This window comes from Sylvia atricapilla, chromosome 4 (assembly GCF_009819655.1).
Source record: "Sylvia atricapilla isolate bSylAtr1 chromosome 4, bSylAtr1.pri, whole genome shotgun sequence".
Taxonomy (NCBI): Eukaryota; Metazoa; Chordata; class Aves; order Passeriformes; family Sylviidae; genus Sylvia; species Sylvia atricapilla.
Genome location: NC_089143.1, coordinates 30,712,469 through 30,738,428, shown reverse-complemented (window position 1 = coordinate 30,738,428; position 25,960 = coordinate 30,712,469). Strand labels below are relative to the sequence as shown.

Genomic DNA, 25,960 nt, shown 5'->3' with positions numbered 1-25,960 from the left:
AGATAATATCCCCAAAGCCATCGGCTGGCGTCAGAGCTGCAAAATTTCCCTGCTGGCCTGCAGTAAAAACAGGCACTTCAGAAGGTAAAATGCCAGGATTTCCAAATTCCTTAACTTCTGGTCACATTCCCTACTGATTAGATGATTTCCAGGGAGATGACACAGGTGTGTGGGCTGTTCTTCTGGCCTGAGGTGACACCATTTGCTTGAGGGTCATGAAACCATCACTGAGCACTGTGGAAGCCTCAGAGTTGGAAGGGGGTGATGTTGAAGGGAAATACCCTTAAAATATCTGATCTTAGCAAGAGAGGTCAAGGAGAGTGTTTGTAATATGTGAAAACAAGGTATTTGAGCACTTCTAAGGGCTCCTGATGGGCTTTTTGTAGCTTGTGTCACATTTATGGCTAAATTACCTTTGCTGAGGTGTTCTGCTCATGTGGCTGGATGGAAAGATGTAATCCTAGCTGTAATTCCAGCTGTAATCCACCAGGAAAGAGCTCCACAAGATGCCCACCTGCAGGCATCTCTGCCTTCAGAGACATCCTCAGTGTCAGGGCTCTGAGGGCATGAATTAGCCTAAATGGCCAGGAGCAGCTTCACCTGCAGCCTCCACAGCACCCATGGGTCCTGGAGCTCTATTTAAGCTCAGCCTGGGGCAGTCAGGATTGCTCAGGATGAATATTGGTCTTGGGTTTTTCCATTAGCTGTTGTGTGGTTGGGTGGGGGTTTTTTTGTGTTTTTTTTTTTTTTTTTTTTTTTTTTTTTGGTGTGTTGTTTTGTTTGTTGGTTTTGGTTGGGGTTTTTTTTGTGTTTTTTTTGACTTTGTTTTCAGGTCTCTTGGATGTCTTCCAGCCTTGACTGAAGTACAAGAGCCTGCATGACCCCTTGGTCCTTGTTTGCTGGTCACAGCCAGGTCTGTGCCAGCATCTCCAAGAAGCTGTGTGTGGGAACCAGGTGTGGGGTTTGGCCTGTGGGCTGAGGTGCCTTTGCCCAGGGACACCAGCACTCTGGCTTTGCCTGTCCCAAGGTAGGTGAGGATACAGTGGGAGATGGATCCACTGCCTTCAGGGTTTGGAACTAGATGATCTTTAAGGTCCCTTCTAACCCAAAGCATTCCAATGGTTCTGTGCTGTTCCTGGGGCTGAGCCTCAGGCTCCCAACTCCTCTGCCCTGGTTGTGCCAACATCTTGCATCAAGATCCTGGTAAGGTGTTTTCCTCTCCAGCATCTCAAGTGTTGTAACATCCAGCTGCTTGCTGTGCTCTGTGAGTGACAGCTGCGTGGGCCCATGTCCCAAAATGAGAGAGGAGCCAAGGGAGGCTGGCCAGAAAACTGTCTCTGTGCTCTGCAGGGTGGGATCACAAGCACTGTAACTTGGCAAAGTGCCACCCAGAGCTGAAACACAGCCATGCTCCTGTCACTAGCTGGCCCTGACACAGCTGGCAGGTGCCCCTGGGCTTTCCCAGGCTGGTGGGTTTTGTTCAGGGTTTGTAATGTGAGCCAGCACAGCTAAATTTTTTCCTGCTCTCAGGTTGAGTTCCTGAGAAGGGCACGTAGCTCAGCCTGGAGCTGCTGGATATGAGCACTGAGTCGTCAGAGCTTTGCAATGGGGCAGTCAGCAAGTTCCAGAGATTGAGGGTAATGGGATTGGTGTCTCTTAGGATGTCTGACAGCCTTGTCCAAATACTCCTTGAGTTTTGTCAGGCTTGGGACTGTGGCTGCTTCCCTGTGGAACCTGTTCCAGTGCTCAACCAGCCTCTGGGTGAAGAATATTTTCCTGATAGCCAGCTGAATTTCCCTGACACAGCTTCACACTATTCCCTCAGGTCCTGTCCCTAGTCACAGAGAGCAGAGCTCAGTGCCTGCCCTGCTGCTTCTCCTTTTGAGGATGCTGAAAACCACAATGAGATTTCACCTCAATCTCCTTTTCTTCAGGCTGGGTAAGCCAAGTGCCCTCAGCCACTCCTCGTGTCACCCTTCCATACCCTTCAGTGTTTTTATGGCCCTCATTTGGATGCTCTCCAATGCCTGTATAACTTTATATATTTCTATATTCATGTCCTGCCTTTCAAGCCTTCATAAGCCTTCCCTGATCCCCCCCTCTCACCCTTCAAAGACCACTGAGGGTGTTGTCCTTCACACACACCTCCACTCCTATTTCAGGTGACTTAGTGTCACAGTAGGAGAGGTGGCTGCAGAACTTGCATCCAGCATGCAGTGTTTCTCTAAAGAGGGAAAGCAGCTGTCCTTATCTTTAATGTCCTATCCTTCACGTGTGACACTGTCCCTCAAACTCCTCGGAAACCTATAGACCCTGATTTCCTATGACACAGTTCAGATTTAGACCTAGAGCTTATTTGTCCCAGCAAGGTGTTGCAGGGACAAATGTGTGAACTTGTGTGCCTGAGCACCCAGGGTGAGGAGGGCAATATCACCAAATCAAGGCATCTCCCACAATTTTAAAGTCAGCAGCTTTGTTTTGTCTCAATGTAGATCTTTTTTATCCCCTGTGTGATTACTCTGACAAAGCTGAAATAAACCTACAGGAGAGAATGTATTTCATAGAATCACAGAATGGTTTCGGTCGGAAGAAACCTGAAAGGCCATTTTGTTCCACCCCCTCTGCCATGGCAGGGTCACCTTCCACTAAACCAGGTTGCTCAAAGCCCTGTCCAACCTGGCCTTGATTTATTATGGAAATCTCGAAATCTTCAGAAATACCTTCAGCAGTGAGTTCCACAGATTAGCAATAGGTTGTAAGTAAAACCATTTCTTTATTTTCTAAATTGAAGGGGGTTTTTTTCCCCCAGTTGTCTACCAGGACAATTTGAAGAGACATCTCATGTGTCTGTCTTCCTTTTCTTACTGGTCTGGAGAAGCTGGCTGCTCCCTGGCCAGCAGGAGCAAGGAGGTCATTCTTGCCCTGTACTTGGCACTGGTGAGGCCACACCTTAAGTGCTATGTCCTTAAGTTCTGGGCTCTCAGTTTGGGAGGGACATTGAGATGCCTGAGCGCATCCAGAGGTGTCAACAAGGCTGGTGAAGGACTTGGAACACAAACCCTGTGAGGAACAACTTAAGGAGCTGGGGTTGTTTGTCATGGAGAAAAGAAGGGTCAGAGGTGACCTTATCACTCTACAGCTCCCTGAAAGGTGATGGTAGTCAGGTGGGGGTTGGTCTTTTTCTCCAGGCAGCAACTGGCAGAACAAGAGGACACAGGCTGCACAAAGGGAAATAAAGGTTGGATATTAGGAAAAAAGTTTATGGAAAGAGTGATAAAGTACTGGAATGGTCTGCTTTGGCAGGTGATGGAGTCACCATCTCTGGTTGTGTTTAAATAAAGATTGGATGTGGCATTCAGTGCTATGGTTTAGTTGAGGTGTTAGGGCATTGGTTGAACTCAATGATCTTGAAGGTCTCTTCCAACCTTGTCATTCTGTGTGTGAAACCATTTTGGAACCTCTTGGCTTGCTGGCAGCCAGTTTTCCCTCATATCCAACCTGAGCCTCCCCTGGCCCAGGCTGAGGCCGTTCCCTCTCCTCCTGTCCCTGTTCCCTGGGAGCAGAGCCTGACCCCCCCCGGCTGTCCCCTCCTGTCAGGGAGTTGTGCAGAGCCACAGGGTCCCCCTGAACCTCATTTTCTCCAGGCTGAGCCCCTTCCCAGCTCCCTCAGCTGCTCCTGGTGCTCCAGACCCTTCCCCAGCTCCATTCCCTTTCCTGGACACGCTCCAGCCATTCAATGTGATCTTCATGTTCTCAGCTGATGATCTTCTTTCTGTGCCCTGGAGCAGGAGGGCTGTTAGATGCTGCAGCTGCCTCAGAGCTGGAGTGACAGCAGATGCTGCTTGTGGAGACATCAAAATATTTAATCCTGTGTTGGAAATGATCATCTGTGGTGTCATTGTGAAGGTGGAGATCAAAGGAAGACAATAAATGTGTCAAAACAAAACCAGAGTTGAAGGGAAGCGGCTTGCAGAGGATAATTAGCAAACAAAGCATAGAGATCTTCTAATCTCTGGAAATTCCCTGTACTGTAAAACATCACCAGGTGGAAGCCAGGGGCTATCAAATTGCTCATGGAGGCTCTGCTCCCTTCCCCTGGGAGAGAAGCAGGCTCCCTGCTCCTGCAGGCCAGGAAAAACAGTGCTGGGGTCTGGAATGTGCCTTCTGGGGTTTTTACCTTAGGAGTCCTATAAAATACTATTGATTTTTCTTTTTCCTTATTGATTCCCTTTGTGTGAGCTTTGTATTTCCTTGCCAGTCTGCAGGAGGCACAGGGCCCTCCTTGCTGGCAGTGTCTTATCCCACACTTGATCAATCGTGTCCTGCTGCTTCACACGTGCCTGTTTAATCCCCACGTTATTTCCTCTGGATGAGGGGCGCTGGCAGCACTTTTACACAGGTTTTGTACTGAGCAAGACTGTCCCCAACAGTGCCCACACCTGCATGTAGGTCTCTAATTCCAGAGTGTCCTTCTGCCCTGAGCAGACATTGCTAAAATCACTTTTCTCAGGGATTCAGATTGGGATTTAACTGCTGCGCTCTGGATGGGCACCTTTCCTGGACTGTAAGGGGGTAGAAAGACAGGGAATACTAAACCAGCATACTTTCTTTCCTTTTAGAGGTAAGTTGAGGCATTTAGCAGTTTTAGCAGGTTTTTTTTTCCTGCTTATGGGATTCTTAGCCATGGAGGCCACAGTAGATTTTGGGTCTTGATCTGTCCCTTTGTCCAGGGATCCCAGGAAGGGATCCCAGGAAGAAAATCTCAGTGTCCTCAATCTGTGCATGTTCCATCTCTGTTTTTCTTATTTCAATGTTTTGTTCCCTTTTCCAAGGGATGTGGCTGTTTTTTCAGGCACTTGTGGTAGCAGGGGACTGAACTGGGCTGTCTGTTTCAAGTAGCACAAACCAGTTCAACACAAACCACCCTGTGGGATAAACAGCCGCTGCCTCCACAGGCTTGTTTGGGATGGGAACTGCTCTTTGCAAAGGAAATATGGACCATGCCATAGCAAAGTCTAAAGGGAGCATGGATGGAAATGGTTCCCATATTGAGGTCCCTCCAACTGTTTGAGCTCTGGCATGATCCAAGATTTCTGCATATGGCATCTGTCCTGCACTGGGGGTTCATTCCTACCCAAACCAGTCTGAAAACTCCATTTAAACATAGGATGTTTGCCACCTGGGGGCTTTTCAAAGCCAGCTCCTCTCTCCCTTTCTCAGTGTAGATACCTCTACAGGTCAGAGAGGTGAGGATTCACAAGAGATGATCCAGCTGGTGATCCAAACCTGGCTGTTTTCGGAGTGGGTCACACTTCCCCGATCCCACTCTGGAAACACCTGTGAGGAGGGGCTCTGGGACCTGTGCACCTGGGTGTTTGATCTCCTGCTCTCCAGGGAAGGGCTGCCAGCTGCTTTCCTGTGGAGCTGGAACTTTGTTGCTGCCTGTCCCAAGGCTGAGCCCCTTGGGATCATTCTTCACAGCTCTTTTCCCCTGTGGTTCACCCTGCACTGCTGGGAGCCCCCTGACCCAGCCTCTAAGTCCCATTTAAATATGTTGAAGCCACCACAGACTCAGGAGGGTCCATTAATTGAGTTAGAAATGAGAATGATTTTTTTCTTCCCCTAGAAAAACAGGAGGTAGGTATGAACAGTTGAGCTCTTCCCTCTGCAGCTCTGCTGGCTCAGCTGCAGGTGGATCTTGACCACGGAGTTTATTTTGCTCAAGCAATTTTTGTGTATGCCTTGGGGGGAGGCCTCAGGGCCTGAGCAGGTGGGTTTGGTGGCCCAGGTCTCTGTTACAGCAGGTCTCTCTTACTCCATTAGGTGGTGATTTATGGGCAGGGATGCTCATAAATGTCCTGAAAGCAAATATAGGTTGATGCTCCAGGGAATGTGAGAGCTGGTTGGAGGCAAGACTCACTTCTCAACAGTGACTGGAAGTGATAGTGCTCACCACAATATCCTTTTCATTACAATAAAGGTCTGACATTGAGCAATGAAACCAAGAATATTTGTAGCTGAAGACTGTCCCTAAGTTGCGTCTCAAGGACCTCTCTGGCTGCAGGTGTCAGGGAAGTACAGGATGTCTTGTGTACACTCAGTTTCATCCAAAGGAAAGGGCTGTGGGTGGCCTGGAGCAGAATCAAGACCAGTTTGCTCTGCCTGAGTTGCCTCTTGTGAAAGAATCCTTCCCTGTGAGGGTACTAAGCCCTGGCACAGGTTTCCCAGAGAAGCTGTGGCTGCCCCTGGATTCCTGGAAGTGTCCAAGGCTAGGTTGGGCTTGGAGCACCCTGGGATAGTGAGAGATGTCCCTGCCCATGGCAGGGGTGGGAATGGGTTGAGTTTTAAGGTCCCTTCCAACGCAAACCATCCTCATTCTATGATTCTTATGTGAGATCTTTCACCAGCCCTGTCTCTGAGTAAGCCAGACCTTGTTGCTGACTGTCCTACTCTTCATCTCCTGATTATGGATATTAAGAGCCCTGCTTTGAAAAGCAAAGCTTCCTGCTGGAAGCACAGCCTGGTGACCAAGGGCAGCCAACACAAACACCTGGCAAGGTTCCCTGGCCAAGTTTCACACCTAGTATAAATCCAAGTATCTTCCTTCCTGCTCAGGCAGCTCCCAAGGAGTTTTTGCTCCTGTCACACACACTCTGTTCTTTCCAGGAGAAAACTTGCTTCCTCAGGAAAGTTGAAACCTTTTATTTTAGACTGGCCCCCTTGACTGTGGTTCTGCCAGAGAGCTGGGACAGGGAGGGCTGGTCCCTCTCCTGTGCTGACTTAGCCTGGGAGGCCTGTGCATCTGTCAGTAATTAGGGATCCCCAGTGAAAAAATATGGAAAAACCTCACAGACAGGTCAGGGTGAGGAGAAACATCCTCCCATCCCCCTCACTGATGGTGTTTCTTTGGGTTTATGGAGCCTGGTGTTTTGTCACTGCCCAAAAATTTGGAGTTGGGTGGGAATGACCAGGCCTCCTCAGCCTGCCTCCTTTCTGGTGTCCTCTGTCCAAGCTTGCTGGTTGCAGAGGGGTAGAGTTGTCCTGACATGCCAAGGTGGATGGTCCTTGATTTGTTTGGGACCCTTTAAAAAACCATTATTTGGAGGAGAGGGTCAGAACTATGGTCAGGAATTAAGTTTTTTGGAACAAATCCATTAGGAAATAATCCTCTGTGCTCCAGTGGAGGAAAATCACACCATCTGCAAGACAGCAGGTGCCTCACCAATTCTTCCGCCATCCCTCTGGCTTCTCTCCATGATCCCCATCCCAGCCAGCTCATTCCAGCTGCTGAAGGGTGAGTGTCAAGGCCTGTTTGATGTCACCTGAGATGTCCTGGCTGTTCCCTGGTTGCTGGCTCAGGAGGATACTCTGTAGGCGCTCAGTCAGGTGTCTCAGATGCCCATGAAGATGGAAAAGGTCCGGCAGGACTTCTTAACTGGGAAAGGAAAGGGGAAACACAGTAGGTCCATCAATCCAATGTGACATGGAGGGGTGGGAGGGATGAACTTGTTCATCTCAAAGTGATTTCTCACAGGAGTTTCTGGCTCAAGTTTAGGGAGGATTCTTCCTATGCCAGCACTGTGTCTGTGCATTTTGCATTGCTGGGGAGGATTCCATGTGCTGGTGGAATAGCAAAGGAATCCTCTGGCTCAGCTTTCCATCATGAAAAAATGGTGATTTCCCAAAAGTGCCCTCATAAACATTTCCAGGCAGCAACCTCTTTGTCAGCCCAGTCAAACTTCAAAGAAAGAGGAAGACACAGCTGATGCAATGAAATTTTTTTGACCAACTGTGCACTTGGACAAGAAGTATCCTATTGTGTTCCTTTGGAAGAGGGGTAACTCTGTGTTGCTCCAGGAGCACAGGGGCAGCATCCTGCTGCATTTACACCATTTTTACATCCTCAGGTGAAAGTTGACACAAAGCTGCCCTGTGATGTGATTGAAGATGAGGATTTTTGTCCTGCTTGTTCTTTTGCAAAGTCCTCCCCCTGAATGATCTTGTGACATAAGATCTTAAATTTGGAATTATCTTAAGAGCTGCTCTTGTCTTCCCTTTGCTCCATGGGGAGGGAGACAGCAATTCCACAGGAAATCTCTTTTATGATCACTTTCCTGTCAACAGCAACAGCAGAAAGAACTGAGGAGAAATATGGGGGTTTTTTTGAGCCTGGCAATTTTTTTCTCCATTTTAGAACAAAGTATTCTTTGCCTTAGCTATTAGCTAACTTATTGTCAGTGATTTATGACTCCTCTTAAGATATTTCCCAGGGTTATTGGACTGACATCATCAAATTGCTCCACTTAAGAGCAGGCAGAGCCAGCAGAGAAGCAATCCTGAGGAGCTGCTACTGTTCCAGGCAGGGTTTGCTGGGATGTAAATGCTGTGAAATGCAGAGGCTGAGTTTTCTCACCCATGCTGGTGGAGCATGAGCCTGTGCTCCAATAATTTTAGATGCCTCCAGGAGCTGACAGCCCTCAGGCTATGAGAGAAAAGCGAAGCATCCTAAAATTGATTCTTCCTCACACTCCTGGTAAGGGGCTCTGTAGTTGTTGTGAAAAGCAGAACTTGCTTTTCATTTATCATTCCAAATCTCTGTTCCTCTGTGTCTTCTGCCCTGTCCAGGATCATGAATCTTTCCTTAGGCACATTTCTAACCTGCAGCCATGGGACACATCCCTCTCCCATCATTGCAGCTCTTCTTCTGAGCTGGCATCTCTGCTCTGAGCAGCTCCTGTACTTCCAGATCGACCATTCCTCCTCTTCTGAGGGGCAAGTCCTACTTCCTCCCTGTTCCTTAGTGGCCACAGTCTGCAGGCAGGAGAAGATGCTAGAAAAGTATGTTGAGGGCTATGCCGAATCTCGGGAAGATTCAAGGTCATGTTGAGTACAACTCCGCTCTACAAACCCAGACCTTTGCTGTCCCACTGGCACCTGGAGCTGCTCAGCTGTGGCAGCACAGCCCAGCCCTATAACAGGATGCCAGTTATTTTCTTTTTAGGGTGGATACCCTTGTCAAAACAAACCTTCTGAGACAAACCCTGGATCACTGCTTCACACAGCCCGAGGTTACCATCCTGGCCGTGGGTGGGAGATGACCCCAACATGGGCGTGTCCAGCAGCTGCCAGGTGATGGCTCTTCCATGTGCCTGGTGGGTGGACACTTCTCTTGCACCTCCACTCCATCCTCAGGGCTGCCAGAAAGCTGCTGGCATTGCTGCCAGTGCCTGAGGAAGAATTAATGGGTGACTGGGTGACAGCTTGCATGTCCCCCTGCCTTCTCTTCAGTCTGTTCCTGCCACAGCTGGACCCTCCTGGCATCACCTCACTCCTCAAACACATCTTGAACCAGCCGTGCCTCTGTGCAGTTCCATCCTCATGCCAGAGCCCGAGGGACACATTTTTTAATTTTCCACTGATCCATTCCAGCCACCTTATGCCTCAGTTTCTCCACGTGTGATTTGGAGGTGGAGGTTGTCACCCCTCTGATCCTCAGCCCCAGACACGCTGCCTCCTTCCTGCTGTGCCACACACCCTGCCAAGGACATCAAGGGGCTTGGGTTTCCCTGGGGACAAATGGCTGGAGAATTGTCACCACTAGGACAATGGTAGCTCCTCCTGGGATGGACAATAAGACAGCAGCTCATTTTTCTCACCTTTCCCCTGCCAATCCCTGTGTTTGCCAGCTCAGAAGGTGTCTGGCATCTCCCAGTATCCAAGGGCCAGGAATGCAAATGCCAGGTTGATAAATGCCTTGGTTCAGGAGATGCCATAGAGATTTGCACTCCAACTGAGTCTGAAGGAAGAGTGAGCGGTGGTTAATGCAACACCTCCCAAGTAAACCGGGAAAAGGCTCTTTTGATACCCTCTGACCAGGAATTCTGCTCACCTGATCTGGGAATGGTCCCAATGAGTGATGTGAACACAGAGAGTGAGGGACAAGCCAGAGGATCCTCCTGCGCTCAGTGATGCAGTCAAGGCTTTTGTTTGGTCTTGGGTAAGCCTGACAATTTTTTTCTCTAAAAATACCCCCAAAGTATGGAAAATAAACCAAAAATCTTGTTCTGGAGTCTGTTCACACGGGTTGTGAAAGTGTCCTGGCATCTGCTGGCCTCCAGATGTGGTGGGTCTCCTCCAGGACCTGGGACCTCTGCAGATGTTTCAGGCGTCACTGTGCATTCTGTGTGTCACGGGCAGCCAGCTGCTCACTCCATCCCAGACACTGTGCTCTGTCCGAAACCCATCCCACTGCCTCCTCAGAGCTGGAAAAGCAGTTTGGGTCAGGCTGGAAGCAGCAGCAGCAGCAGCAGAGGGAGCTGGCCGGCCGGTGGATGCTGGAAAATCGACGCTCAGAAGGTGCTCTCGTTTCACTGAGAGCGCTTCAGGGGCTGGGCAGGAGCTGGCCTGCCGACACTGCACCCTGCCGCCGCGGTGACCGGGAAAATGACCTTCTGTCCTCGCCAACCAGCCCGGGAGGCGGGGGCGGGATGCGGAGCCGGGGCCGGAGCTGCTGGAAGCCGGCAGATGCCGGGCTGAGCTCCACGAGAACGCGAAATGCGTCAGCACAGCCCCTGCTGGGTCAGTAACCCCGTCCCGCGTGGGTCCTCCCGAAGGGCAGCCCTGGAGCAGCGCTGCCGGGCTTAGGGATAAATCCAAACTGGCTGCGCTGCCCAGAAAGCGGGAGTTTGTCTCTGCTGCAAGAGAGGGCTACCTGAACTCCTCTAGAGTGAACCTTTTGCTACTTAATTTGAAAAAGTTTTTAAGTTAAAGATGTTAATAAATAAATAAAATATATTTTACTTTTCAAATAAAATCTTTTCAGATTATCCCCTCAGGAAGCAAATTTTGGCTGAAATTTTCATGTCACTGTAGCTTTCTTTGATTTTATTTCCATTCTGGGTGGGGTTGTTTTTTTTTTGGTTTGTTTGTGTTTTTATTTTTATTTATTTATTTATTTATTTATTGTTTTTGTTTTGTTTTGTTTTTAAATAATCACTTATTTTAAATTACAGGGTGGAAGGGTGGCTCCACAATTTAGAAAAATGTTTGTTCATTCAGAGGAAAAAAATCAGTCCCCTGGTTCTGCTGTAAATCGGAGTGATCTTGGTAACTTTGTAACACATCAATCATTGATAGTCCATTAAACTTTATGTCCTTAAATGAATAACCATTTGGTCAAGGGACTTTTGGGTACTTTAGGGCTTGGTTTTAAATCTGTTCTTGCCCTGCCTTAGCTTGTGGCTGTGAAATGAGAACTGCTCCATCTCCCAGTGGGCTCTTGGGAGGATTTGTCTGCTGGAGATGCTCAGGGGTCTGGGCAGCAAGGCCATGTGTGAAGGGCATCCCCTTGGTCACATCCCCTGATGTGGTGTCACACCCTGTCCTGTGATGTTCCCCAGCTGCCCCATCTCCCTGTGATCTGGAAAAGAGGTTCCCAGAGTGGAATTTTCTTGGCTGTGGAGGCTGATGGAAATCTCTGATGAGCTCCTGCCTGCTCTGTATTTCCTGCACAGTTTTCACATTTTTCTGCACTCTCAGGGAGAACTTCTTGCTTGCTTAAACTTGACTCCCTTTTTGGGTTTTAAATATTGAGAGCAGATCAACATCTCACGAACCTCCTCGGTGAAGATGAGTGTGATTTGCTGGGGGCTGTATCACCGTCTTCCCCCTCTCCTCTCCTTATTCCCACTACAGTGGGAATGGCTCATTAAGTCATGCCACAGGCAGAGATCCATCAAAGGCTGTAACTGCTGTGGATGTTTCCTGAAGTGTCTCATTCAGAGCTTGATAAGGTTTGAGTGCTTCTCCTAATGCAGGCACAATCCAGAGCTACTGGTGTGCTCTTACCTAATAAACCTTTAACTGCAGCCCAGAATAGCAAACTCTGTAATCATGGAAAATTGCTTTCTGATGGGTGAAAATGCAGGAGCCTGGGGGGGACAGCTGCTTCCCTTCCCCTTTCTCCTCCTTTCTTAATATAGTGAGTAGGAAGTTGGAGAGGGAAAATGGAGGCAGGAGCATCCATCCTCCTCCTCACTGTCATGATGGCTCTTTTGGCATTGGCCTCTGGTTATCACTGCAAATTGAGATTTTAGGATGGATGGGAAGGGGACATCTTTGAATCACCATGAGAGCTTCCCCAGTCTGGGCTTCATCCATGAGGTCGCTGAGCCTTCCATGGTGGTGCTAAGTTGATTTTTCCTTGGAAAAATTGAGTGCTCAGAATCCTGAAGAGAGGAAACCTGCACCACCAGAGAAGGGATGGCCTGGGAGCTTGGTGGGGTTCATCCATGATGTCTGAAGCATCTGTGCTTCACCAGGGAGCTCCAGAGGCAGCCAGAGACATCCCTCAGGATAACACCAAACCTTGGCTGAAGAGGTGGGGAAGAGCTTTTCTGATGGGTGGGAAATACTCCAGTGCCTCTAGCTGGAAGAATGGTCTGCAAGAGGCAGCAAGGGAAGGAGCTGCTTGTGCTGCAGAGAAATGCCTTGGGAGCACACCTGGGCCTGCAGGTGTCAAATGTGGCTCAGCAGGTGATGAAATGCCAAGGGTCTGAGGGCAGGAAAGGTCCCCTCTCACTGCCAAGGCAGGAACATCTCCCTCCATGTCCTCTTTGGGGGGTTTATGGCTCAGCGGGATGTGATGTGAGGCACTGCAGGGAGCTCCTGTCAGCAGGCACTGCAGGACACTGAGCCCTCTCCCGGGAGAATTCCAGAGCCAGGAGCACGGCAGGGTTATTCCCTCACGTGCAGAGAGGGAGGCACTCCCTGGAAAGGGACAGGGTTATCCTGGTGTCAACTGGGGCGACTGCGGAGCCAGGGCCAGGATGTTCCCTCGCTGGAGCCTGGCCTGGCTGAGGTCAGGTTTCCAGGAAGGATAATGTCCCTGGAGACATCTGATGCACTGCAGTGCACTGACAGCCTCAGAGGGATGATAAACACAGCACATGCAACACAGGCACGTGGCACTGAGGGAGGATGCCCAGCAGCCACAACTCACGTCTTTGCAGCTCCAAAATTGAACTCAAACTTCAAATTCAGTGGGAACCAGCCCCCCCCACTCCACCCCTCAAACTTTAGATGCACATTTCCCTCTGTGAGGTTTGGCCTTAATTAGGGTTTCTATGTTCCTTCTGAATTATTAATGAAGAATTATTTTTCTTCATACAGACTGGTTTTGGTTATCCTGCTTCACCTCAGGCTGGCTCATCTAATTAATTGACACCTATGAGAATATGAGGCACAAAAATCCCTCCAAGCCCTTTCAAGAACTTAATTTCTGAATTCAAAGACTATTCAAGGACTGAGGCTGTGGCTACTAAATATTAATACTCCTAAAGTAATATTTATCTTTATCCTCTTCCACTCTATCCTTTCCTTCCTTTATGCTTCTTCAGTAAATCAAGATGAGACCATCAATCAGCATCACTGAAAACCTTCCTGGGGCGCCCTTCTTTGAAGCTTAGCTGGAATAAGTTGTTTTCTGTGTTTCTAAGCACCTGATGAGCTTTACTGTAGAAATGAAGGTGCTGTCCCAGCTGGTTTCTGACTGGAAGGAGGAAAGGATGGTCTGGAGCACATGCACAAAGAATGGGAGCAGAGGGGCTCAGCGAAAAGCACACACTCTCCACAGAGACCATGAATGGAATAATGGGATCATGGAATTTCCTGAGCTGGAAGGGACCCACCAGGATCATTGAGTCCAGCTCCTAGCCCTGCACAGGTGAATCCCAGCAATCCCACCCTGTGCCTGAGAGTGTTGTCCAAACGCTTTTAAAATCTGTCAGGCTTGGGGCCATGACCATTCCCTGGGAAGCTTATTCAGTACCCAGCACCTTCTGGTGGGAAACCTTTTCCTAATACCCCCCTAACCCTTCCCTGACATGTCTCCAGCTGTTCCTTGGGTCCTGTCACTGGTCACCAGAGAGCTCCAAGCCAGGAGGCCACCACTGAACCTCAAGGTTGTAGAAAGCTGTGCATGGCTGAGGGCTGTCCCCATTTTGTGTGTGCCTTGTGCCATCGAGTGGTGGCAATGGATGCACTCAGAAGACACAGGGGGATATCTGGCAGAGCCATCTATGGCTTCCCCTGGTGCTGGTCCACCAAGGAGATGATTTTTGATGGCATGACAGTGTTTCCAGGCCATGTCTTCCTTCCAAGGCAGATCCGACAAGCCTGGAGAGCTGTGATCTTTGGGAAATGGCAGTAGGTCCAAGGATGAGTTGATGAGGTGTCAGACTGAGGTCAGGGCTAGCTGCTTCTTTCCCACCACGGCTGCTGAGATGCCTGGGGGAATTGAAGAGGACACAGAAGCTGTGGGATGACAGGATGCTCTGAGGGCAGAGGTCCTGGAGGAGGGGAAAATCTCCAGTGGCTACAGCTCCACCCACACTGTCTCTGCCTCTCTTCCTCTTGCTGTGTTTGGGGTGGAAAAAACCCTTGAGTGCCAGAGGGCCCTCTCAGCACCCTCCAAGATTGGGGAGGGTCTGGACCAGGACTGCAGCTGCATCACGGGGCCATTCCCATAGTGATGATGTCCTGCACGGGAAGGTGTTTGGGTCCTGGAGGGGCTTCCTTGGGTCTCCAAGCTGAACAACAGGCCTGGCCAGGACCGGCAGGAGCTCTCTCTGCAAGAACTCTGAGCTGCTTCAGCCCTTCGAGCAGCTGGAGAGTAAACAATGAAATGAAATAGGCACAAACAAGCACAGAGATCAGAATTCAAGGCTCTTCAGCGCTTCTGGCCTGGGATTTGCAACAAAACCTTTTCTCAGCCGGCTTTGAAAAGGAAACCCACACAAGCTCCTTTTGCTATTCAGCCCAAACACAGGGCTGCTACTCATCTGAGCCCTCTGAATGTTCCCTCAGCTCCCGGGTTCCTCAGGCTGTGCCAAGAGCACAAACACTGAGGCCACTGGCTGTAGGTGGGCAGGAAACATCAGCAGTGCAGCAAAGCATTTTCCAGAGCAGGGTAATCAGGGCATATCCCAACACTCTCATCCCGTTTCTTGCTGTGGAAAATGGGGAAAAGCGGTTGGGAGGACATCCCGGAGGCTGCTTGGTTTCCTTCTGTCATTGCTGTTAGGGCTTTGGCTTGGTTTGCAAGGCAAAGCCAAGCTGTTCATCCTTGTTCTGTTCCAGCAGGAGCAGGGCCAGCACTGAAACCTTTCACCTGGGCCATCAGACACGGGCTGGGGGCTTGGCCAAAGCAGCTCCAGAGCTCACCTGTTTGGAAATTGCCCACTGCTGTACATGCTGTCTTCATCTGCCAGGGAACATGGCTTCTTAGGAGGAAGGCATGGCACTGGCATCCTCTCCTTGGGATGCACAGCTTGGCTGTGCCTCAGTTTCCTTTCAGCCTCAATTGCTGCCTCACTGGGCTGCTGCACATTTCATGAACTGATCTAGTGGAGGAAACCCTGAAATTAGCGCTGATACGGTCCAAAAATCAGGTGAGCTTTTCAGATCCCCTGCGTGCCCTGGAGAGGTTGTGCTGCCTGGGCTCCCCACAGGGATGAAGTTATGGACCGGTGTCCCCTGGATCGTCTGGGGCCCCGGCAGAAAAAGAAATGAGATTTTATGCATTGTCTGTGTTTTCTATTCTGCTCAGAAGGAGAAGATTTTGGCTCATGGCCATGTTTTGTGGCCACCTTCAGGAACTCCTGGATGCAGTTCCAGAAACCCTTCCTGGATGCCTTGGTTTTTAGCCCAAGGATACAACTTGTCCTCATGGCTGGGTCAAGGAGAAAGTGTTGTTATCTGTGCTCCTCCTTTTGCTTGTTCCTGGAGTCTCTGTGCTTTCCCTTTTGTTATGAAACAGGGGTTACAACACTCCTTTTGCTTTCCTGAAAATCTGTGATCTTCTGAGAGGTGTATTGCTATGGAGGGGTGGAATCATCCACAGTTGTGTTTCTCCCAGCACTGAGGAATTTGCTCTGTTTCCTACTACAAAACAAGTTCCAGGTATCTTCACTTCTGCATTGTCCTGGCTCATCTCAAGGAATTCCCTCAGAAAACTCCTCCTGTCCCCCAAATGCATTTTCTTTCGATCCCTTTCTCTGCCAGGCATCACCACCTTATAGCACTCATGCCAGTGCTGCTTACATGTGATTTTAAATCTCATCTTAGCTAACAACACAGGGATTTGAATTTCTAGCTTGTGAGCATGGATCATGCTAGGAGGGCTGATCATGCCAGGAAATTCCTTGCATTTTCTTGGACAGTTTGCTCCTCTGTGCCTCCTTAATGGAAAGGGCTCTGACACAGCTTTTGTTTGCTGCAGCTGCTGGAGAACAGAGCAATCATGGTTCCTCTCCTCTGTGGGCGAAATTCATTGTTTTGGAAGGAGAGCTGGCATTTTTAGAAACCTGCTGAATTTGCATCCTGAATCCCAGAGTTCTCCTGGGCCAAAGCCCAATGCATGGAAGTGGATGCTGATATTTATGTAGCTGAGTCCTACCTCTAGATTCCAGGTAGTGAGGTTTTCACCTGTGAACTGAACCCCATTCCTGCAGACTCCAAAGGACTTTGCCCATTCCAAGCCCTGAGAGAGAGGGAGCATTTCATGGGGCTGCTGACACATCTCAAGGGGCTTTTCCTACCTGTCACAGTGCAGGTGACCTATCCCTACTGCCATTGCCTTGTGGACGATCTTCAGCTCATTCACAAGGTGCATCCCTTTAGAAACTTCTGTTATCCCAGGAGATGCCGATCCCTGTCCTGGCAGAGGTCTTTGGACAGTGGAGGGGAAAGATAAGCAGCACTGTGTTCCCTTGTGATATCTGCATGTACAGAGGTGAAAATTCACTTAAAATGTTGGGTGAAGCTTGTTTCATTCTGGTTCCCTTTGGCAGCCAGAGTAAGCTTGTCAGGGATAATAAGGATAATAAATGTTGCTAAGCAATAAGTGATTCCGAATCAGCTTTATCAGCTCAGCCCTGTGGGGAGGAAAAGGGATCTGAGCAGGGAAGAGCAGCAGAAAACACCTGGTAAGGGGATGGAAGACACAAACAGCTCATGTCCCCATGGCCCCATGGCCGTGTTGGGAGAGTGAGGGCAGAGCCCAGGTGGGCTGTGGTTGTGTTAGTCCCAGTGACAGTCACAGCACCATGGAGAAGTGCAGGGTGACCAGTCCATGCTGACCAGTCCTGAGTGATCCCCTGCCATGGGCAGTGCCAGCCCCTGTCCTCCTCAGGGGATCGAGCTCTGGTATTACTCCAAGGATGCCGTGTGGACCCATGACCCTTCATGGACGAGGGGACAGAGATCCTGCAAAAGGCAGAGGTCAAACAACTCCAGCACAGAGCTAGCGGAGATCCAGAGGGGTTTTCCCAAGGAGGAACAACACAGGAATTGACCTCTCCTGCTTTTCCGCTCCTCTCGGACAAGCTGGCCAGCTCTTCCCACTGCCATGAACTCACACTGGATGCTCCCACCTCGTGGGGCAGGGAGGGCACTGGGGGTCACATGCATGTCCTTGAGAGCTCTGTGAGGGCACAAATGCTTTCCTGTACTCTTCTGCACTGCCAGAACCCTCCAAACTCCCAACTTATGGCCCAGAGATCTTGCTGGAGGCTTGTTTAGCTGTGACAAAGACACATTTGCGCTCACTGGCTCCTTCCTGTGCAGGTTATGAGGACAGGGGCAAGGATGGTTCAGGCATCCCCATTCGAGGCACATTCCCTGCTGCTGAGTCTCTTTCTCCATGCCTTTCCTGCTGGGATAGGTTCACTCTCCAGTCAAGCTGTCTCTGAGGTGCCAGGAAATCTCATGATGGAATTAAGAACACAGGGGAAGCATCAGAACAGCCTTTGCTGTGCCATGGATTGGTGTTGTGTGCCAGACAATTTGGAGCTGGGAAAGATCTGGAGAAGGACAGTGAGGAAGGTGGAAGCAGGGAGTTCTATTGCCATGAGGAATAGCCAGATAAGTACTTCTTGTCTGTGAAAGATGGCTGTGGGAGGACTCAAGAGCAGCTTAGAACCTCATGGATAGTCTGAAGAGTGTGGATGAAGACTCTGCCTCATACAGCTCAAGAATTAGAGGTGATCACATGAAGCCGACTGGACAAACACTTTAAATTTCAGGAAATCCCAGAGATGATTCCCCTACCTTGTTGTGTTTTGATTACTTGTTAGCTATTAGAATGAGCCTGATGGTTGACAGGCATCCCTTACAGCATCCACCTGGCTTGGAAGCACTCTTCCCTGTGGGAAACCCTTTGGGGATGGCTGCAGAAGACTTCACTGTCATTGTGCACATTGCCCTGTGTCACTCCTCCTCTGTCACAGTTTGCAGTGGGGCTCTGAAGCTTCTCCTCGCTGTCTGCAGTGACTCCTGAATGCTGAAGCTGCTATGAGGGAGGAATCAACCCCACAGGGTTCTACTTGATCCTGAGTCATGCAAGACATCCGAGTTCTTTGTCACTCCTGGGCTGCTGACTTCCTTTTTGCCTTCCAGTTTTATTCCTGCTCTGCTTTGCCTGCTCACACAGGAGCAGCGTATGTTTGTTTTCCAGCAGCACTGCAAGGTATTTTGTCTGAAAACATTTACACTCCTTTCCGTGGCTGATTTGGTACAGCTTTAGTTCTCCCCCCAACCCAGCACCTCACTGGGCAACCTTCACATTGTCCTGGGGACCAACACATCATGGGTGGAAGCTGCTGAATGGACACCAAAGTTAAGGGGAAACCAAGCCCTGGTTCCATGGGGTGCCCTCACAGATCCTGGGGAGAGGAATGTTGTTCTCAGTGGTGTAATGTTTTATCATTCTGAGGGAGTGCAGGACATGGGAGCTGATCCCTGAGGAGCTGCACTCTGCCTTCCAGCCCAGCAAACTCTCCCCTGGATGTTCATGCCTGCCTAATTTGACAGGTGACTGTATAGGTGTGTACGGGTTATCTATATTCTCCAAGAGAACAGGCAAAAATCATGGAATGGTTTGGGCTGGAAAGGACCTTAAAGACCATCAAGTCCAATGGGCAGGGACATTTCCCCTAGAACAGGTTGCTCCAAGCCCTGTCCAACCTGGCCCTGAACATTTCCAGGCATGGGGCACTCAACAGGTAAATGTCACTGGATTCCACAAAAATGTTTGAGCATCAGAATATTCCATTAAAAAAACAAACCCAAAAACATGAAAGAAACTGCACCCAAACAGATCTTGTGGGTTTTTTTCCCTACTAAAAGCATTTGATCTGTACCTGGTCTCTTTGTCATGCTGGAGCCATATTGCTGACAAATGTTCTGCTGGGCCACAAATCAGGACAAACTCATGTGATCATTGTGAGAACCTTAATTTTTGTAATTTTTCCTACATTTCGAACACATAGTCAGTGAGCTCTTGCACAAAATGGTTGACAGGAGGGAGCAAGATTTTCCACAGAGGTTTCTTTGTGCTCCTGAGTCAACCTCTTACCATGGAGGAATAACCCACGGATGTTCTTGTAGGAGGTGTCTCTGTGAAGGAGTGGTGGCCACTAGAGGGTGGCCATGCCATAGGCAGCATTGCCCTTAGGGACAGTGACTTCCTGGGGCAGCTCCATGCATCAAGAACCTCATCAGGATGAGCTGGCTTCTGGCTTTGGGAGTGTCACCTGACCAGGTACCACATTTCTGATCTGAGCAAGGCTTTGTACACCCTGATGGCTGATGGACAGGCAAGTGCTTTTCCTATCATGTTTCAGAGGAGGTGAAGAGGTGTCTGGATATCTGGGAAGGAAGAAGAGGAAAAGTGAGAATTGGGTGGTTGTCCAGGCAGGGCCATGATTCTCCTGAACTTCTTCAGTCAGGAGCACCAAGGTGACATTTCCACCAGCTCAGAGCTGAGATGCCAGTTTCCTAAGCTCCAACTTTCATTTGCTTGCATCACAACCTGGCTTCACACCCAGGCCAATGCAAAACTCTGCCTTCTGGGTTATTGCTTGAAAGCCATGATGCTGTTAGGGAATGTAATGAGCCTCCACCCCTCAGTTATCGCAGGTCTCTAGGTAGGATTTGTACTGCTGCCTGTCAATACATTGCATCACCTGAAGGACATTGTCCCTTGGCTGGAAGCAGCCATAGGCTAAGGCCATTGCTGGAAAGGGACAAAATAACTTCTCTCCTCAGCGGCTGGCTCTCTGCAGGTCCCCCAGGCCATCCCACAAGCCCTGGCCACTTTCCAGCCTCCAGTTCCCCTCCTCTGCTCTCCTGCTGTGGGATATCTCATGATGGAGCTGATTTCCTCATTCATCCTCCCCCCGTTTTGGCTCTCAACAGGAGCTCTCTGTTCCAAGGAGACTTTGGCAGATGAGCACATTTCTTCCTTTCCCTCCAACAGCCCTTTCCTGCCCCAGAACTGTCCCTACCATCCTCCTCACTCCGTCACCTGATGCTCCCTTTTGCTTTGGCTCTCTTTTTGCTTACCCTTCCACTGGCTTCTGGTTCTGCTCCTTGCAGCCCAGGCACATTTTAATCTTTCCCATCTGAAACAACACTGCCTCGGCTCTGATTTCCTCCCTGGTTGCCACTTCTGTGCACACACCATGCCAAGACCCAGCTCGTGTCTTCACTAAAGACTTGGCCCGTGTCTGACACGACCTCAATGATTCTGGGTTGTGCCCAGCATGGTTAATTTGTTCCTCCTGTGCTTTCTTGAAGCCTGAGGACACCACTGGGTCTGCTGACACAGTGAATTTGTCCCCTCCTGCTTACACAGGTCTTACCCCAGCTCCTGAAATCCTGCTGGGTCCAAACCCTCACAGTGTTTGCTGTGCTGTGTCCCTCCCACCCCTCTGCACACCCACAGCCCTGGGCATCTGGAACCTTCCTCACAAAATGGATTCTCTGTGGATGGCCACTGCCTTTCCCTGTGGAATGGCTGATCCCAATTTCTGTTCAGCCCATGGTGTCTGCAGCCTTCTTGCAGCCCAGGTGGGGAGAATTTCTTTTAATCATCCTTATTCTCCTTAAGTATCTTCTTAAAGCAGTACAACACTGGGATGGCAATCAACTGGAAGGTTTGGGAAGACCCAGCATTGTCTCCTTTACTTCTTTATAATTGGTTTTATTCTTATTGGTGCCTGCTGATGGTCTCTGACCATATGTAGTTCAGTTGTGGACTTGTGGGGGTTTTGATGCCTAGAGAAGCCACCAGGAATAGATGCTAAACAGTGTTAAAGGAATAAAGTAGGTATTTATTTAAAAGGCCTTCAAAGGATACACCTTGGCCAGTACAAGAGCCTAGCTGTGGCTCTATCCAAGATGGATGATGGGTCACATGTTTTCACACTTTTATATATTTTGGTCCATTTATATATTGGGGTTAATTGTCCAATTGCAGCTTCAGGTTATGAAGTCCCACCCTCACAGTTTGCTCTCCTCAGTTTGCTGTTGTTTATACTTTTTGGGCCTGAAGCTGCAATGGTGTCCTTGGTTATCCAGCTGCAAAAGGATTGTTTTGTCTAACTACACTGTGAAGAGAATGCGCTAACACTTTATATGAAGTTCAGACTTATATAACAACACAGTACAGAATAGGGAAAATATGAAAGCTAGAACTTAAGGTATCGTTTTGAGTGAACAGGAATTTGAATGAGCCTGGAATGACAAAGTGAATTTAATTCAGACATCTCTTTTGGTGGAATTGTGATATCAACAGCAGTAAGTTTCATTTCCTGGGGTGTCCCAGGCAGGCAAATCATAGAATAGAGAATCATAGAATATTCCATGTTGGAAGGGACCTGCAAGGATCAATGAAGCTCAGCTCCTGACAGGCAAAGGTGTGGGATGCTGCCCAAAAGGCAGGCAGGCTGTTATTGCCTGCCAGCACCAGCTGGTCCCAGACAGGATCTGCTGGTGATTTTGTAGTTCAGTTACAGCTTCTTAAAGGCTTTTCTGCATTCCTGGAAGAGGCTGGTTGTGTTTGTGCTCCCCTGATCACCATGCAGTGCTGCAGCACTCTCTAGATAATCTGATTTTAACAGAGAAGCAGGGAGAGGGGTGAAATGATCTCACACCAGCTCTGCAAGTTTGTGATTTCTGTGATTGGGGCAGAACATACTCAACAAGCTTTCTTACACTTCCCATCTTCCCAGGCTGTTGATTGAGATCAAGGCACCTCCTGCCTTGGCTGTTAAAGGTTCCTGGTGTGTTCATGTTTGCAAAACCAACCTGTCCCTCCAGGGCTGGAGTCCCTGCTGACTTTGCAAACATCGGGGAGACACGAGTGTTTGCCCAGTGAAACACGTGTGGGATCTGCCCTGTCCTGCTCTGTGCCATGGAGATGTCACTTCCTCAGCAGTGTGGGGACTGGAGGCGCTTAGGAAAATGCAGCTTTCCAAGAGCATTTGGAATATCTGGCTCCAAAGTCCTCAGGCGAGCAGGAAGAAATGTTTTACTAGAGCTGGTAGAGCTGCTTTGGCCTGATGGTTTCCATGTTGCGTGTTCTGGACAAGGAAAGCTGGGGTTGCTCAGCCTCGAGAAAAGAAAGCTCCAGGGAGGCCTTGCAACACCTCCCAGTGCCTAAAGGGTGATTATGTAAAAGAGGGAGAGGGACTTTCAATACAGCAGGTCCTGATTTGATCAGGTTTTAAACTGATTTAGATCAGATATTAGGAAGAAATTGTTCCCTGTGTGGGTGATGAGGCCCTGCACAGGCTGCCCAGAGAAGCTGTGGCTGCCCCATCCCTGGAAGTGTCCAAGGGCTTGGAGCAACCTGGGACAGTGGAAGGTGTCCCTGTTCATTTCAGGGGGTGGAATTGGATGGTTTTTAAGGTCCCTTCCAACACAAACCATTCTACGATTCTGTAATTCCATGGTCCCATGTTGGGCAACCCCTTTGTTTAGAGCCAGCATAGGATAAGCAAACCCTCATGGAAAGAGGCTTCAAGTTCTCATGCTCCCTTTGAGGGGGCATCTGAAAGATGGTCTCCAGGCCTCAAAAGGCAGGAGAACACAAAGGAAACCTGGAAAAGACCCAGGACATCAAGATGTTCAAAGCTCATCAGGCTGGGAGGGAGATGTATCAGAAGGATTGTGACAGAGGACTGTAAATCACTGGGTGGTGTGGGAAGGGCGGACAAGAATAGAATGTTCCCTGTCTCTATCTCTGCAAGAATTACAGGACATCAGATGAAACCAGAAATTGTAAATCCAAAACAAACAAGAGGAGGTGGCTCTTCCTCCAGTGTGTAATTAAGCTGTGGAACTCCTTGCAACAGGATATTGTGGATGTTGAAAATCAATGGGAGTTCATAAAGCAACAAGATAAATTGATGGAAGAAAAAAAATCATTGTGGGTAATTAAATATGAAATTGATCTCTACGGCACAGGAACCCACAAATTAGAAGCTGACTGGATATTTTGGAGAATTATCTCAAATTATTTGCGTAACATGACACTCTTGCCTAGATATCCAATTCTGGCTGTGGCCAAAAAAAAGTCACTGGGGTGAATGGAACCTGATGGGAACTGTTGACAACTGTTCTGCAGGTCCCACATTTTTGTGCCTGTCTACCTGGCAGTAGATTAGGTCTCCCTATTTATTTTTTAGGTCCCAGGACTTGTGAGGATGCTGAAGGAGTTTTGGTGTCTTGCTGTGGAGTATCTCCTGTCTTCTCATGCAGTGTAACTGCACCTCTGCTGGAGTTTGGCCACCTGCAACAAGGATGGCTGTGAGGAATATATCATCATTTTCCCCATCCTAATTCATAGGAATAATCTCAAAAAATTTCTAATCAAGGCTTAGACTAAACTTTGTTAATTCTATGTATTTCTCCACTTGACATTTTGAGCAAATATTTGTTTTCTAGCCAAGGCACATCAGAGAAGCTTTTGCTGCCTTTTCCCCAGCCTTGTGTGGACATTGATCAGGTCACGCAGCACCTTTGGGACCTGAAGGCACTTCCCTGCCCTTGTGTCTGCTTAACCTGGGTGCCTCATGTCTTGGTTTCAGTTAGGACAGAGTTAATTTTCTCCTTAATAACTGGTGCAGTGCTGTGTTTTGGATTTGAATAGCATTCCTCAGTACCAGTAAAACACAAATATGCTCCCCCTTCCCAAGTGCCCATCCTCATTTTCATCCCTGCCATCGCATCTCTGTTTATTGACCATACAGAGATGCAATTATGGCAATTGATCCACCTGAAAAATGTCTAAACATCAACACCATCCATGTGTTGATTTTATGGGTGGGGAAAGAGGAAGCACCAGTACTTTTGGCAGGTTTTTCTGCAAAGACTCTGTGCTGGGAAGCCTCAGATTCCAGGCACATTGGGGTTTGCACAATGCCATCATCAGAGGTGCTGGTTTTGTGACCTCTGGCTTCACGTGTCTTGAAACAGGACCTGTCTGTGCCTTGGTCAAGAAGGTCTTGAGGTAGGTTTTAATTTCCTTGTAAAACTGGCCTCTCGAGGCAAATACAAAGGAACCAGCAGGGATGGAAATCCCCACCCCAATTTCAGGAGGTGACCAAAGCACGCTGGGCCCTGCCCTGTGCTGGATGCTGTCTGTGGTCCTTGCTAGCACAGTTTGGCTCAGCGACATTGAGAGACACAGCACATCCCCAGGGGATGACCTTTTGAGCAAAGAAAGAGGATCCTGTGCCTGGGAAGCTCCAAGCTGCTGAGTTTCCCTATGCAGAGCCTGGTGCTCCCATTTCCCATGGATCACAAGGCAAGGGGGAAGTCACAATGCTGGCACTTGCTTTTGACAGCTCCAATTCTCGGCCGTGCTGCAGCTGCAAATTCACATCAGCTTCCCCATCTGGCTTCCCCCCACAGGGCAAAGGAGGGCATTTCCAGCAAGCCTGGAACAAGCCAAAATGTGCATCTTGCTGACAACTCCCTGCTCTGTTCAGAGCCAAATGTGAGAGGTGATTTTGTCCCCAAGCTGGAACATGAGGTTGTTTAGGTATCCTGTGACTGTCTTGCAGATCTGGAGCTGGAAGGTCTGAAGGCTGGAGCTGAAGGGACAAAACACAGGCTGAAATTTGGAGGACAGGAAGAATTTTTTACAGTACTTGGTGTCCATCATCACATTGGGAGCCTGAATCTCTCTGATGCCTCTGGGCATCATCAGTGAAGCCACAACTGAGCAGAGCTGAAGGTGGCATTTCTTACATCCCAAGGATTCCACTGGGACACCCCAGCTTCAGGTCCTTCTGCCCCTTAGGCTGACAAAAACACACTTTGATTCAGCAGTTTACTTCATGTTTACCTTCTCAAGAGCTAAAAGGAAGTATTTCTGCTCAAAACTCTCTGTGCTGCATGGATCTGAAATGCCTGCAAGTTCCCAGCCCATTAAACTTTGGGACAGGGCTGCAAATCCAGGGTGTGGGAACTGCAAATCCAGCAATCAGCCTGTTAGGAGCTGAAGGACCTTATTTGGATTCAGAGGCATGAGATTCATAGGCCATTTTCATAACAGATGTAAATTCTGAATAGCTGCACACTGCAGAAAATGATGTATTTATTTATAATCTATTACTGCATGTTGATTTTAAAGTTGAGATATCAGAAGCCTTTGTAGAAGGAGAGGTGATCCAGTGCGCAAAGCTGTGAATTTCTATGTGCTCCAGACCCATTTCATCTGGCAGGTTGAAAAACACTGTAGGTTTTTCTGCTTTATCAGGATGTGGACACGGTGAACTGAAGACTCAGTAGTCCAGGATTCTGCACTTTGATCAGACCTCGGCTTTTCTTCTCTTCAACTTGTACAACATGTTTTGCCAAATGTCACTAAGGAAGCAGAGATTGGTTTAATGAATTTTCTTATAGCAAGTTAAACTATCCCTCGAGTCCACCCCAGTTTAAGTGTGCTGCTCAGTCCATTGCCCGGGCAGGACATCTTAGGCTGAATGTCTCAAAAAAATCCACTTCCTTTCTGAGGCGACAGTTTAGTTTTGGATCAAACCAAGTCACCAGATTGACAAGTGAGGTTTATATAGGCAGGAGGGACTCTGAATTGCTCTGAAATTGTGAT

At 48.9% G+C, this 25,960-nt stretch overlaps 1 protein-coding gene across 1 annotated transcript in view; it reads left to right on the top strand.

Annotated features, from left to right (window-relative positions):
• The window catches only part of PANK2 (pantothenate kinase 2), a 118,718-nt gene that overhangs the window by 68,780 nt on the left and 23,978 nt on the right, over nt 1-25,960 (top strand). The window lies entirely within an intron of this gene.